Genomic DNA, 16,299 nt, shown 5'->3' on the forward strand with positions numbered 1-16,299 from the left:
TTGGTGAGATTCACAGCCTTTGGGGCTGGTTGGTAGCTCGGCAGCTCGAGTCCTAACCAAGGACCTAGGAACTGTTAAGGTAACGAGGATATAAGCTGTTCCAATTACTGTTATTATTATTTATTTTATTCATTAAACATGAAACTCAAGTCAACTGAACATTCAAAAATGCATCACAAATACCATTGACTGGTGCTAACGATTGATACGAGTTGCTGCCAGCGTCCTAGGTATCAACCAAGTATCATCATCATCATCGTCATCATTTTCTTTTAATCATTAAACAGGAAACTCAGTCAAGTGACCGTTTAAAGATGTGTCGCCAATACCATCGACCGGTGCTAATGTTTGATACGGATTATTGTTATTATTATTATTTGCTGGGGTTTTTTTTTGCAAAGTTGCCGTGGGTCGGTGGGTAAAAGCCGCCGCCGGGCTCCCCCTTGTGCAAGCGTGGGAAGCGCCGGAGCTCCAGATCCAACCGCGTTTTTAAGTGGGGAAGGGGCGAAAGAACCGATCCGATTCGAGCTAAGCGTGGCGCGGCTCCGGCTCTGTTTTTAGTTCGGCTTTCTCTTTTGCAACTTGTAAGCATTGGGGGCAATCCGAAGAAGGAAAAGTTCTTGCGTGGTTTCCGAGACGTCTCCTCTCCCGTCCACCACCCCCTCTCCTCTGTTCCCACTCCCCCGCCCCCCCCAATCCGTCTCAATAAGCAGCACTGTAGTTTTTTTTGTGTGGGGGGGGAGAGACTCCTAGAGCAGGTTCCTTGCTGGCTGCTTTCCTTTTGCTCGCGCTGCTCTTTGCAAAAAAGAAAAAAAAAACAGGAGTTTTTAATGCATTGCAAGGTGCAAAAGCGGCGGCGGCGGGAGTATCGCGCGCCTGCTGGAAGCTGCAAGGGCTGCCTTGACTGTACAACCGGTAAGGAGCAAGGAACCGGGGGGGGAGACGATCTATGAACGGCTCTGCTTTTCGCCTGCCGGGTTAGCAAACGCGCCACCCCCGAAGGATCTGGGGCTTGCAAGGAGAGTGATTGTCTCCTGCCTCCCGCTGCCTTCTTTTTCTGGGGGGGGGGGAATGAGGTGGATGGGGGGGGGAAAGTAAGCCGTGTTTCTGAAGGCATGCAAAAATTGGGGTGGGGGGGAATCGGGCTGGAGAGGGAGCCGATTCCCACGGTGGCGGCAGATTCCTGCGGCGGGTCTGGCTTGGCCAGCGGGCGAGCCAACGGCGGCTTGGCTACCTTGCTGGGGAGGAGAAGCGGGAGATGAGGTTGGGGGGGGGGAGGTCTTTCCCCGGGGATGTGGAAGAGTCAGACGGCTGCAGCTCCCGCCGGAGAGCGAAAGCCACGTTCATTTACCGGAAAATTCCCCGCGGGAGTCGCGCGGAGGGAGCGGGGGGGGGGGAAGGCTTGGAGCGGCGACTGTAAGCGGAGCTCCCTTGATGAACAATTCAGATTTTTTTTTCCTTCTTCCTTTTTACTCCCTTCCCGCCGGCAACACCGTTGATAATTAGGATCCGGTGCTTCCCGTCCTGTCGGCGGGGGATTGAACAGATTTCAGAGTTGGAAGGGACCTTGCAGGTCATCTAGTCCAACCCCCTGCCCAAGCAGGAGACCCTATATCTGCCTCTACGTAGGATCGAACTCACAACTGATTTAGATTTGGGGAGGAGAGGGGAAGGTTGAGGGTGGGGGAAGGCTTGGTTTGAAACGGAAGACTTTACACCCCATAAGATGGTAATCCCAAAACTAGAAGCAGGGTCCCTTGAGCAGGTGCAGAGTGCCATCCTTCGCCTGAACAGCCAAACAGCCTCTATTCTTTTAAAGATGCAGGTCTCCGGGTAGCTTCTGCAGAGTTAAGAAGGCTTTTCATCTCCCCCCCCCCCTTTTCCCTTGGCCTCCGTAAAATTGGGTATATTTGAACTCTTAAGTAAACCCGTCCTTACCCAAGTCACAGAAAGAACTAGGGGGCAGTAATCTCACAATCTAGAACCATGGGAGATGTTATTCTTGATTGGGTTTATGTGGCTTGGGTTGTCCTTGGTTCAGCATACGTGATTTGGATTGTTCTCCTTGGTTGGGTTTATGTAGCTTCCATAGCTCACCTTGGTTGGGTTTATGTAGCTTCCATAACTCACCTTGGTTGGGTTTATGTAGCTTCAATGGTTCACCTTGTTTGGGTTTATGTAGCTTCCATGGTTCACCTTGGTTGGGTTTATGTAGCTTCCATGGTTCACCTTGGTTGGGTTTATGTAGCTTCCATAGCTCACCTTGGTTGGGCTGTAGCTTCCATGGCTCATCTTGGTTGGGTTTATGTAGCTTCCATGGTTCACCTTGGTTGGGTTTATGTAGCTTCCATAGTTCACCTTGGTTGGGTTTATGTAGCTTCCATGGTTCACCTTGGTTGGGTTTATGTAGCTTCCATAGTTCACCTTGGTTGGGTTTATGTAGCTTCCTTGGCTCACCTTGGTTGGGTTTATGTAGCTTCCATAGTTCACCTTGGTTGGGTTTATGTAGCTTCCTTGGCTCACCTTGGTTGGGTTAATGTAGCTTCCATGGCTCACCTTGGTTGGGTTTATGTAGCTTCCATAGCTCACCTTGGTTGGGCTGTACCTTCCATGGCTCACCTTGGTTGGGTTTATGTAGCTTCCATGGTTTACCTTGGTTGGGTTTATGTAGCTTCCATAGCTCACCTTGGTTGGGTTTATGTAGAATCCATAGCTCACCTTGGTTGGGTTTATGTAGCTTCCATGGCTCACCTTGGTTGGGCTGTACCTTCCATGGCTCACCTTGGTTGGGCTGTACCTTCCATGGCTCACCTTGGTTGGGCTGTACCTTCCATGGTTCACCTTGGTTGGGTTTATGTAGCTTCCATAGCTCACCTTGGTTGGGTTTATGTAGCTTCCATGGTTTACCTTGGTTGGGTTTATGTAGCTTCCATAGCTCACCTTGGTTGGGTTTATGTAGAATCCATAGCTCACCTTGGTTGGGTTTATGTAGCTTCCATGGCTCACCTTGGTTGGGCTGTACCTTCCATGGCTCACCTTGGTTGGGCTGTACCTTCCATGGCTCACCTTGGTTGGGCTGTACCTTCCATGGTTCACCTTGGTTGGGTTTATGTAGCTTCCATAGCTCACCTTGGTTGGGTTTATGTAGCTTCCATAGCTCACCTTGGTTGGGCTGTAGCTTCCATGGCTCATCTTGGTTGGGTTTATGTAGCTTCAATGGTTCACCTTGGTTGGGTTTATGTAGCTTCCATGGCTCACCTTGGTTGGGTTTGTGTAGCTTTAGACGCCCAGCAGGCTGTCTGTTACTCCTGCAACCAGGTCAAGCATGCTGTGTGAACGCACTCCTAGAGTGCCTCTAAATACTGCCTGCTGTAAACTGTCAAATCTATAAATGATGACATGCGCTGGGCACGTAATGCCATGTCACATGTATGTACATCATCAACCCTCCAAGAAGACGGTAAGAAAGCCCAGTTCCTCCTCCGCAGGAGAGCAATGGAAAACCAGGGAGAGCTGCATAAAAGTCTGCAGCTTCCCTGCTCTTTCAGCACTGTTTGGTGTTGTAGGCACAAGGTAAAAAAAAATAAAAAATCATATACAGTACAGTATAGCGTTTCCTCCGGTTTAATGATTTTAGCAGAAAGGGTCTCCAGAGCCCTCCCCTTCCCTCCCCTTCCAACTTGGATAAAATTCCCTATCAGAAAGGAGAGAGCATCTCTCTTCTCTCTCCCCCCCCCCCCTAAAATAACTAGCTTTCCAGATGGCAGCGAGATCTGGGTAAATTTTGGCTTTAAAAGGCTCAGACTTCTATAAAGCTACAGTGCAGTTTTCTCTTTGGATGTCTACAGTTCAGACAAGAGGTTCAGACAAGAAAGAGAGACACACAGAGAGAGAGACAGACAGAAACAGACACAGAGAGAGGAAGAGAGTGACAGAGAGAGGGAGACAGATAGAATGAGAGACAGAATGAGAGGGACAGACAGACAGAGAATGAGAGAGACAGATAGAGACAGACAGACAGACAGACACACACACACACAGACACAGAGAAAATGAGAATGAATGGGGATAAAACTATCCACAAAGGTTGTCTGAAGCAAAACAGTTGCTTTGGGCTGGGATAATGGCAGCCGCGGTCGGACGTATCCAGGGGTTGCAGATTTTAAGCATAGAGCGTGCTTGTTTTGTGGGTGTTTGCTATTCCCCAATATTCCTGTTCCTTCTCCACTGCCTCCTCCTCACCTCCCCCCCTCCCTCCAAAGGTGATTTCTTTGTGTCTTTGTTTTATGGTCCAGGGCATCCCCAGCGGTTGGTATCCTTGGTTCCCAATCCAATTAAAATGAAATGCAAATGGGAGGGGAAAGCACCCAAAAGCTACCCCCAACCAGCTCAACCAAACTCACTGTTTAAAAAAACAACAACACCAAGGGATACTTAGAGTGAAGTCCCCATCCTTTCTTCTCTTTCCACTGGCTTGTTCATTTGCCAAAACTGTCTCTCTGTGTGTGTGTGTGTGTGTGTTTGCTGTCAAAACATTTAAGCCAGTTTCAATTCGGGCTTCTGCTTTCTGGCGTTGCAAAGCACCCGAACTTAATTCCCGCCTGCGACTTTTATGAATGATGATTCGTATGGCTTCTGGCAGAGCCTTCCAACGGTTGTAAAGACGGTTTGACCAAATTTAGCAGGGGAGACATACCTAAGCGGCATTCAAAAATAGCTGATTGCAATGTTTCTGTTTTAAAAAAAAAAAATTGTCCAGCCTTGTCTTCCAAGTCCAGAAAAGAAACAGATGCCTCTGTTAGATGCTTGGCTATTTTGCATTAGGAGAATTCGGCCGTTCTGCTTTACGGCTAAATGAGATCTAGGGGGACAGGTAGTCCTCGACTTACAACAGTTTCATCTAGTGACGGTTCAAAGTTACAACGGCACAGAGAAAAGTGACTTCGGGTCGTTTTTCACACTGAGCGACCCCCATGGTCATACAATTTGCTTGATAACCGACTCACATTTATGACGGCTGCAGTGTCCCGGAGTCACGTGATTAATCTTAACACTTAACACTTAATAACTAATAACTTCATAACTTCATAACTAATTAACAAGTGCAGTGATTCACTTAACAAATGTGACAAAGGAAGTCGTAAAATGCGGCAAAACTCACTTAAGAAACTTCTCGCTTAACAACATAAATTTTGGGCTCAGTTGTGGTCCTAAGTGGAGGACTGCTTGTCATCCTCGACTTGCAGCCATTCATTTAGCGACTGTTACAATGGCACTGAAAAAAGTGATTTGCAACCAGTCCTCACACTTACAACTGTCACAGGATTCCCATGGTCATTTGATCAAAATTCAGGCCGTTGGCTATTCGAATGTATTTATGACATCCTGGGATCATCTGTGACCTTCCCAGCTGGATTTCAACAAACAAAACCAATGGGGGAAACTGGTTCATACTTAACGACCACACGATTCACTTAACAACTGCAGAGATTCCCTTAAGAACCATGGCAAAAAGTCATAAAATCAGGTGGTACTCACCTAATCTCAGTGCTTAGCGATGGGAATTCTGTTCGCGATTGTTGTTATCAGCTGAGGGCTAAGTATAAATTCATTATTCAACCATGATTACAACAAGCTTAGTATGATGTATGTGCCCGATTAATAAGCCATGGCAAATTATGGTTCGTTTAAATGTGGTTTTTAAATTAAGTCATAGCTGACTGCTTTTGTGCGATATGTAGTGAGGTAAAGCAAACAATTTGTGTGTTGGCTTAAGTGTGATGAAGAAGCCGAGTTTGTGGGGTATATAGAGTTGGATTTCTGGTGATTTCTAGGGTTATCGTATCGGGGTTTAAACATCCTAACAGCTATTAGATGAAAGCAACTAGCTTGTATTTTCTATATTTTGCTACCATCTCCTGAATTCTAGCATCCTGAGTGTAATTAATAACCTTAAATCCCAGATCCTCAGGTTTATATCTTGACTTGGAGACAAGGTTAAAGGCGAACCGGTAAAGTGATTTATAAAAATCCTCACAGGCTCCATTTTCAGCTGCGATGGCCTCCTGCAACCCTCTGCCAGGGAAAATGGAGCTCGGGAGGGCTGTGTACGTAATGAACTTCATTTGCGTAATGCTCTACAGTTACTCCTCAACTTACAACTATAGTTGGGCCAGAGTTTCCTTTGCTAAGCACGGTGGTTATTAAGTGAATTGCACCCAATTTTATGATATATATATATTTTCACGGTTGTTAAGTAAATCACTCCACTGTTAAGTGAATCCCATGGTTGTTAAACGAATCCAGCTTCTCCCCCTCCCCCGTTGAGTTTGCTGGGTGGGAAGGTTTCAAGGGGTGATCACATGACCCGGGGCTGCTGCAACTATTGTAAATTCAGGCTGGCACCCAAATTTTGATCACATGACCAATAGAGGGGCTGCAACGATTGTGTGAGAACTGGTCACGAAGCACCGTTTTCTTGGGTGCCATTGTAACTTCGAACAGTTGCTAACTTGGCCCGCGAAGCTTTGTTACAAGTATGGAGCACCGAACAAAAACTGCATAGAGCTGACGTGTGTAAAATCACCCTTAAGTTTCCAGTCCTGTATGTAGTGGAAACAGAATCATTGTATTACCACGCATTTTTCTTCTGCGGAATGTCAGAAGCATTGATCAGGGAAGATAAGATGATTGATGGGGGTCAAAGGCAGCCGGAGAGATTAACAGACTCATTTGTCTTCCACTGAATTTCACCAGGGTATCTATCTATCTATCTATCTATCTATCTATCTATCTATCTATCTATCTATCTATCTATCTATCTATCTATCTATCTATCTATCTATCTATCATCTCTCTCTCTCTCTCTCTCTCTCTCTCTCTCTAATCTATCTATCTATCTATCTCTATCTATCTATCTATCTATCTATCTATCTATCTATCTATCTATCTATCTATCTATCTACCTACCTACCTACCTACCTACCTACCTACCTACCTACCTACCTACCTACCTACCTACCTACCTACCTACCTACCTACCTTATCTATCTATCTATCTATCTATCTATCTATCTATCTATCTATCTATCTATCTATCTATCTATCTATCTATCTATCTATCTATCTACCTACCTACCTACCTACCTACCTACCTACCTACCTACCTACCTACCTACCTACCTACCTACCTACCTATCTTATCTATCTATCTATCTATCTATCTATCTATCTATCTATCTATCTATCTATCTATCTATCTATCTATCTATCTATCTATCTATCATCTATCTATCATCTATCTATCTATCTATCTATCTATCTATCTATCTATCTATCTATCTATCTATCTACCTACCTACCTACCTACCTACCTACCTACCTACCTACCTACCTACCTACCTACCTACCTACCTTATCTATCTATCTATCTATCTATCTATCTATCTATCTATCTATCTATCTATCTATCTATCTATCATCTATCTATCTATCTATCTATCTATCTATCTATCTATCTATCTATCTATCTATCTATCTATCTATCTATCTATCTATCTATCTATCTATCTATCTATCTATCTATCTATCTATCCCTCTGTTAGGGCCAAATCTTTTAACAGACTTCTCTTGAATATGGCTCAAAAATAGTCCACTCTTTCAAAATGGTTACCCTCCTGGTTGAGCTTCTAAACCCAGGGGCGTGAAACGCGCGGCCCGGCTGCGTCATGCGCTGGCCACGCCCACTCCTGGTTTAGCGAAGGGGGGGAAGTAGCGATACATCACGTGACAACGACGACGCAAGTTTGACACCTAACCTCCTCAAGTCGTTTGCAAACATGGAGAAGCAAAAGTTGTTGCTTGTTATCTTGTTCCAAATTAAAGTTTTAAGGATGCGTATGTGGTTGCTTCTTAAACAGGCAGGCTTACCGCTAGTGGCATGGATACAACAACAAGCTTTGTGCAAGAGACAGGACGTTGCTCTTTCTAAGCGAAGGGCTGTGCTTTGGCTGCCATTTCGACAAACGAGTGGCACCATGGAAAACGCAAAAACACACTCCTTTTTTGAAATCTGCTAATTCCAAAGCATTTAAGCACTGACTAAAAAGGACACTGTCATCTAATTTTCATGTCAAACCTGTGCCAAGACATTTTACTAGCAGCTCTCAAAAGAACCCTGTGGAGTGCACTAATGCTTTAAGGCAGTGGTCCCCAAACCTGGCAACTTTAAGACTTGTGGACTTCAACTCCCAGAATTCTCCAGCCAGCTGGCTGGAGAATTCTGGGAGTTGAAGTCCACAAGTCTTAAAGTTGCCAAGTTTGGGAACCACTGCTTTAAGGTACAGGACCCATACCTGCAGGGTGCTCGTCCTAGTAAAATAACTGCATTAGAGCTCATGGGTTGAGGTTAATGCTGGAAAATAAATGATAGCCATACATACACGTGGCCTCAGCTGAAATTTAAGCTATCTTTTTGCACCTGTGAAGTTCTGCGGGGAAAGGGGTGTGTGTGGATAAATGCCAGTTTGAACACGGGAAGACTCATACACAAAATGGTCAATAGGATTTAAAGTTTAAATAAACCCGGCTAAGCCTCTGCCTTTATTGATGCAATTGTTATCCATTGGGTTTATATTTAGCATTTCATTCGAGTAGTGGTCTTGTCATTAAGTACTGCTAATGGATGTAGCTAAATAGTTAAAAATAGTTGCGGTTTGAAAGCATGCAAATGTGAGTAGATAAATAGGTACCACTTTGGCAGGAAGGTAACAGCATTCTGGGTGCCTTGGCATATAGTCATGCTTGTCACTGTGAAAGGTTAGGGTGTAGAAGGAAATCTAGTTGTTGTTGCTAATTGCAAAGTTGTGTCCAACCCATCACGACCCCATGGACAACGTTCCTCCAGGCCTTCCTTTCCTCTACCATCCTCTGGAGTCCATTTAAGCTCACGCCTATTGCTTCGGTGACTCCATCCAGCCACCTCATTCTCTGTCGTCCCCTTTTTCTTTTGCCCTCAATCATTCCCAGCATTTTCTCTTCTCTAGTGATCCCTCCTTCTCATTAGGTGGCCAAAGTCTTTGAGTTTCCTCTTCAACATCTGGCCTTCTAAAGAGCAGTCAGGGTTGATCTCCTCTAGGACTGACCGGTTGGATCGCCTTGCAGTCCAAGGGACTCACAGGAGTCTTCTCCAGCACCATACTTCAAAGGCCTCAATTCTTTGGCACTGAGCGCCAACGGAAATCTAGACTCCTTTCCAAAATGGAAAAGGTTGAGTGTCTTGAAATAGTCCCTGAGATCATCAGATCCTTAATTATGTTAACTTTTCAATGGTCAAACTGAAGCCACGGATAGTGTGCAGAAGCCGTTGATAATTAGTGCATTACTTTCTGTGTGGGCATAGAGTGTTCTTGACATCATGCATTGGTTAGCATCTTGGGAGGTTGTATCTGGTAGAACACTGCCAGATTCCTCAGGAAATCCCTGAGGGCATTGGTGACACAGATTCGTGCACTTATTTCAATGCTGCCTTTATTATTTTTATAAATAACTCAAGGTGGCGAACATACACAGTAGTCCTTCCTCCTCTTATTTTGCCCACAGTAACCCTGTGAGGTGCGATGGACTGAGAGAGAGTTTCTATTCAAAATCACCCAGCCGGCTTTCATTCCTAAGGCGAGACTAGAATTCACAGTCTCCTGGTGATGAGTTCAAAGTCACCAACCAGCTTTCATGCCTAAGTCTTCTGACCTAGGCTTCCTGAGATAGTAAAAGCCACACGCTTAGTCCGCTAACCCTTTTTAAAATTTAAACGGCTGTGAATTATGTTCACTCACAGCCCGTAATGATTCACAAGTCTGGGAAGAGTCCGACAGAAGTCTGCCACAGTCTTTCAGGATAAAGCTGATAAGCACCCATCTTTATCTCCCTTGAAATGCTGCCAGAGACCTAATTGCCGATTAGTTTTGCAATGCCAAATGGAGCACAGAGTTAAACAGAGCTTCAGAGTTTAAACCGACCAGAACGAACAAAACTGCTTCCTGCAAAGGCTCACGTCCGTTTGCTCCTCTTTTATGTCTTATGGGACGGGGTCAATCATCTTCAAGCCTTACTCCCAAGTCGCCCCTTTTGCCTTAACTGTTCTTGCCTTCTGGCAGCTCTGCGCATGCACACACTGGGAACAGGCTCCCCCTGTTCCTCTGCTTCGTTGATGTCAGACTCCGGAGGCAGCATATAACTTCCAGATGGCCCTGACCCCCTCTCTGCCTCCAACGTGGAGCCCTCATCCGAGCCTTCCCCAGACTCTAGGACTGGCCCATGTTCCTCCACAACCTCCTCACTGTCTGTCTCTGCTGCCAGCTCTGCAAGCTGCCACTGGGCCACAACACTAAGGTTAGACTGGAACTCACAGAAAAAACAGAAAGTCTAGTTGTCTCTTGAAAAAATACCTTTGGAACCTGGATGACTACGAATCTCCATAGAGAACTAGAACTCACAGTCTCCTGGTATTTGGCCCAAAATCACCAGTGGGCTTTCACGCCTAAGGTGAGACTAGAACTCAAAAGTCTTCTAGTTTGTAGCCTGGTGCCTTAATCCCTAGATCATACTGGTTCTTTCGATCATAGCATTGTCCAAATATATTCTTGATTGTATGGTACCTGGGAAACAAGAGATAGCGGCTTTCGAATTGTGGGCTTGGTTATTCAGATGGAGTACAACTCCACCCAAAGTGGCTAAAACCCCAATCCTCCAATCTGTCTCTGTCTCTCTCTCTCTCTGTCTCTCTCTCTCTCTCTCTGTCTCTCTCTCTCTCTCTCTCTCTCTTTATCAAGGGGACTTTGGGTTTAAATTTAATTTCAGGTTATTCAGTTTTATCAATCCATTGTTGACTTAGGGGACCAGTGAAGAGAATTGTTTGCTTGCTTGGAATTTGATCGCTGGAAATAGTTAAGCCAGAAGCCATCAGCCTCCTGGTGACACCCTCAAGAGTTCCAGTTTAATATCTACACAAAAGTGATAGGCATAGATAAACAGAGGAAAATGTGGCTTCTATAGGCCAGAGACCTAAGTGCTGAATACAATTAACCTGGTTGCAGGATTAACGGGAAATACAGAACAACCATACAAGCATTCCTTGATTTATGACCAAAATTACGACGGCGCTGAAAAATGTGACTTATAATCCATCCTTACAAATACAACTGTTGTAGTGTCGCCGCACTCATGTGATTGCAGTCTGGCGCTTGGCACCCAGCTTATATTTGTAATGATTGCAACAATCCAGAGTCACACAATTGGTATTTGCGAACTTCCCAGCCAGCTTTCGACGAAGTAAGTCAACTTCGAAACGAACAGTTGTAGTATGTCTTTACTTAACAACTGTGGTAATTCGCTGAATGTCTCTGCTAAAAAAGGGGGTTAAATCAGTTGTGGTCACTTGATGCTTCACTTAATGACCGTATCTCTTAATAATAAATTTTCAGGGCCCATTTGTGATCATGAGTCAAGACTTAGCTATATGGCCACAATTGAGCCCAAAATGTCTGTTCAAGTGGGACCGTTGTTAAGGGAGTTTTTCCCCATTTCATGACCTTTCTTTACTGCAGTTGTTAAGTTAGTAAAATGGTTGTTAAATGAATCTAGCTTTCCCACCCACAAAGTCACAAAAAATGACCCTGGGACCCTGTGACCATTATAAATAAATACAAGTTGCCAAATATCCAAATTTTGATCATGGGTCCATGCTCATAGTTTAAGTGTCGTAAGTATGAAAAACAATCATAAGCAAAGGTGGTATTCTACCAGTTTGGATTGGTTCACCTGAACCAGTAGCGGAAATTGCGTGTGGCCCCGCCCACCTGCCCCAGCTCTATGGCATCCCATTTAGGCCCTTTTTTTCACCAAAAGCGCATGCATGGAAGGGCACACTCACATTTGCGAACCGGTAGGGAAGGGAAGTGAATACCATCCCTGGTCATAAACCACTTTATCAGTACTGTTATAACTTCGAACGGTCATTAAATGAATGGAAGACCACCTGTACATGTTATCCCCAAAGCTGGTGTATCAAAACTCAAGGCCCCGGGGGGCAGATCTAGCCCACAGGGTGGTTAAATCTAGCCTATGGGGTCACCCTGGAAGCAGTGAAGGACTGGCCCGCGGTGCCTCTGCCAGCAAAAACGGAGCTGGAGAGAGCCGCAGGCGGCCCTCCCGAGCTCCATTTTTGCTGGCAGAGGGTTGCAGGACGCTGTTGCAGCCGAAAATGGAGGTCAGGAGCCCGTTTTGCTGGCAGAGAGATTGGGCCACCACAGGCACCCCAGACACAAGTGACGTCGAGCTGGCCACGCCCCCCGAAGTCAAACACAACCCTGCTGTGGCCCTCAGTGAAATCGAGTTTGACACCCCTGTACCTACCATATGGTTAAAAGAAAATTATGACGGATGATAACCGGAGGCTACCAAGCGGTTTTAAACTAAGAGTTTTCTTGGGAGTCCCTGGTGGATTTGCCGTAAAGAGACAGGATGGATTGGATGAAGGGCTTGATAGATTGTAATCCGCTAAGAGAACCAGGAAAACCAGTTAATTTAAATGCTTGAAAGGAAAGTCTGTTGCCATTTTCGCTGCTGAGCCAGCTGTGCTCCTAAGAATACCTGTGAGAGGATATCATGATGTAATATTTTCTGCAGGGCATTTTGAGAAACAGTGAATCTTGGTGTGTATAAATGTGCTTTAACGTTTTTTTTAAAAAAGGGGGAGAAAAATAACTTGGTCTGTATTTTTTACCCTCTTGCTATTTTTGCAAAGCAGCCCAAGCTTCAGCCTCGCCGCCACCAAAATTTTATCTCAATTTCATGGTTTTCTTCCACATGCGCTAAAAATAGCCTCGAAACTTCCCCCAAATCTTCTGTTTTTTTTTCAGCAGGATGGATTTCTACAAATTCTAGGGTTGGCTTGACCTGATCTTGCTTAAAATAATGCTGGTTTTGGCTGCAGTCTGTAATAGAAATAACCCGTAATGGGAAATGTACTTTGGATAATGAATTTAGATAGCGACGGTTTATTGTGTTACAAAAATAAATTCTCAGTATTTTTATTTAAATGAGTCGTACTTGGTACTTCAACATAAGCCATTCAGCTCCTGTGCACATGTGCCTGTTGGCCAGCTGATTTTGACCTTCATTTTCGGCCGTTTTGGCTAGCCTCCGGAGGGAGAAGAACAACCTAACGGGCAAACCGGAAGTTTGGGAACAGACTTCCGGTTTGCACATTGGGTGAAAAATGCCCCAACACGGAAGTCGGAAAACAGGCCATTTCCGGCCTCCAGGCCGTTTCTGGCCCTCCCCAGGCTCCTAGAAATCTGTGCACGCATGTGTGGGGAAGCAGGGGGAATTCACGCATGCATGCGCAGGGGGCACAGCACATTAAGATATGAGGTGGGCGCGCAAGCACGCGCAATAGTGCACATGCTCATTGGCACCTGAGGAGAAAGAGGTTCACCCTCACTGTTATAGGGTAGTCTTAGAGGACAGTAATGGTATCCTATTTTCTTCACTACTGAATCGGTAGCAGGAGCGTGCATGTCTGGGCATGCACAGAATCTTCTGTGCATGCGCAGAAGGTCCGTGATAACATCTGGGTGGGCGGACGGAGACGCACACCACTGCCACTACTGGTTCGCCTGAACTGGTGCCAACCAGCAGAACACTACCTCTGTTAGAGGTGTGGTTAAGTATGCATTGAAAGAAATAATTCATTTAGAGGACTATTCAAAGTTCCAATGGCACTGAAAAACGTATGATCGTTTTTCACACTTATGACGGTTGTAGCGTCCCCATGATCATGGGATCAAAATTCAGATGCTTGGCAACTGACTTATACTTATGACCAATGCAATGTCCCAAGATCATGTGGCCACTCTTTGACAAGCCAGGAGGTTAAACAAGGACTACCAGTATGCTCTTAAAATGGCTCCTGGCTATTAACTTCAGTTATTTTTCCTTCCATTGCTTGTTTGCTGTTCCACTTCAGACTCATCTCTTGTGCCAAACTCAAGGCCCAGGGGGCTGCCCTAGATCTGACCCATGGGGTTGCCCTGGAAATAGCGAAGGACCAGCCCGCGGTGCCTCTGCCATTGAAAATGGAACTCTGTTTTCGCTGGCAGAGAGCTGCATGAGGCTATCACAGCGGAAATGGAGTTCAGAAGTCCATTTTTGCTGGCAGAGTGCTCGGGCTTCCACAGGCGCCCCCAACATGAATGACATTGAGCTGGCCACGCCCACCCTGGCCACATCCACCCTGGCCCCCAGAGGGCAAACACAACCCTGATGCGGCTTTCATTGAAGTTGAGTTTGACACCCCTGTTCCTGGACTCTTACAAGCACCCCATACAAATACCCTGGATTAAAACCAGTAGAGATAACGTGTGAAAATTTGGACATGGATGTTCACAACCTTTGCATTTGGGACAGCAACACACGGATAAGAGGGCGTCGTTCCACCTTGAAGAATTGTTGAGTGGCATTGGACCTACATTTTGTAGGTGTTCTGCACTGCATGAGAAATGTTGCTTTAGAACAGGGGTCCCCAATTCCTGGGCCTTGAGCTGTTTGGAACCGGGCCACGGAAGTGGCAGATCGTCCGCATGAGCGCGTGTCTCCACTTGCATGAGCAGCTGGCGAGCATTTGCCCACACGCCCCATTTGTGCGAGTGGCGGGAGTGGTTGCCCGCCATTCGCATGGAACCATTCCTCCCCCCCCCCCTCGCCTCCCCACCCCACTGGTTCCCACAACTCAGAAAAGTTGGGGAAACACTGCTTTAGAAGACCTTTGCTTTTGCCGCATTAATATCTGAAAGGAGCTTGAGTATTTCATTAAGCGACTCGGCAGCTTGTATTATCTCAAGGGATCCAGATTGCTGAATTACGTGAGGTATGATGAACTGGGTAATTAAAGTAGTATTCTCTGTGCCTGTCTGTTCCTTGAGAGCAGCCTTTCTCAACGTCTTACTAAGTTCCCTACCCCACCAATTATTCTGTCAAGTGGACTAGGTCCTTCCAAAGTCTCTTTTTTGAAAGAAGATGTTTATATATAAGGGAAATTCTTTCTTTCTTTCCTTCTTTCTTTCTTTCTTTCTTTCTTTCTTTCTTTCTTTCTTTCTTTCTTTCTTTCTTTCTTTCTTTCTTTCTTTCTTTCTTTCTTTCTTTCTTTCTTTCTTTCTTTCTTTCTTTCTTTCTCATGTAGTCCTTGACTTACAACAGTTCGTATAATGGCCGTTCAAAGTAACAGTGGCACTGAAAGATGTGACATAGGACCAGTAGTGGGTTACAACCGGTAGGCCCTGGTACGGGCATACCAATGCCTACTGGGAGCATCAGGTACCATTCCGATATGGGGCTCTGGAGGGCCCACCTGCCTGCCCACTCTTCTTACCTGTATTTGACCCAACCGGGCCATTTGTGCACGTGCATGGACCATAAGGCACCTGTGCGACACTCCGCTGAGCTGCTGGAGCGTTGCGGGCGATGGGTATGCATGCGCGAACTGTGCGCATGCACGTGGCGGACGCCCGGCCCCATTGCAGTATACCGGTTGCAATGGGATCCGGAACCCACCACTGCTTAGGACACTTTTTTACACTTACAACTGTTGTAGCATCCCCAGGGTCTCCTGATGTGCCATTCCAGATTCACTGAGTTGAGAAAACATACTCTCAAAAAAAAAGGGGGTTGCCCCAGATGTTTGTAGTGTCGGTTGTATTTCAATGCCGTGTTTGATTTTAAACAAAATTAGGACCACACTTGAGCCCAAATTTTCTGTTGCTAAGTGAGACATTTGTTCAGTGAGTTTTGCCCCATTCTACAATCTTCCTTGCCACAATTGTGAAGGGAATCACTGCAGTTTAAGTTAGTAATATTGTAATAGAGTGTGTACCTGCTATTCCCCCGTCGACTTTGCTTATCAGAAGTTGCAAAAGGGGATCACACGATCCCGAGACACTGCAACCGTCATAATTATGAGTCAGTTGCCAAGCGCCTGAATTTTGATCACATGACCATGGGGATGTTGCAAAGGTCGTAGGAGTGAAAAAGTGGTCTTTAAGAGTGAAAAAGTAGCTTTTTTTAGTGCCATTCAGCAGTGTGGTATTCAGCTGGTTCGGACCGGTTCAGGCGAACCGGTAGCATCGATGATCAGTTGGCCCCGCTCATCCATTCCTGCCCTATCCTGTTCTTTATTTCCTGCTTTCTAGCTCAACTCAATCGCGCAGCATGGCTGATTCCCTCCCCCCCCCCCCCGCTGTTCTA

At 45.7% G+C, this 16,299-nt stretch overlaps 1 protein-coding gene across 7 annotated transcripts in view; it reads left to right on the top strand.

Moving 5' to 3' along the window:
- The window catches only part of FAT3 (FAT atypical cadherin 3), a 553,941-nt gene that overhangs the window by 630 nt on the left and 537,012 nt on the right, over positions 1 to 16,299 (top strand). The gene's annotated exons all lie outside the window — the stretch shown is intronic.

Source organism: Thamnophis sirtalis, unplaced genomic scaffold (genome assembly GCF_051295495.1).
Source record: "Thamnophis sirtalis isolate CommonGarterSnake01/CBP01778 unplaced genomic scaffold, rThaSir2_p1.2 scaffold_8, whole genome shotgun sequence".
NCBI lineage: Eukaryota > Metazoa > Chordata > Lepidosauria > Squamata > Natricidae > Thamnophis > Thamnophis sirtalis.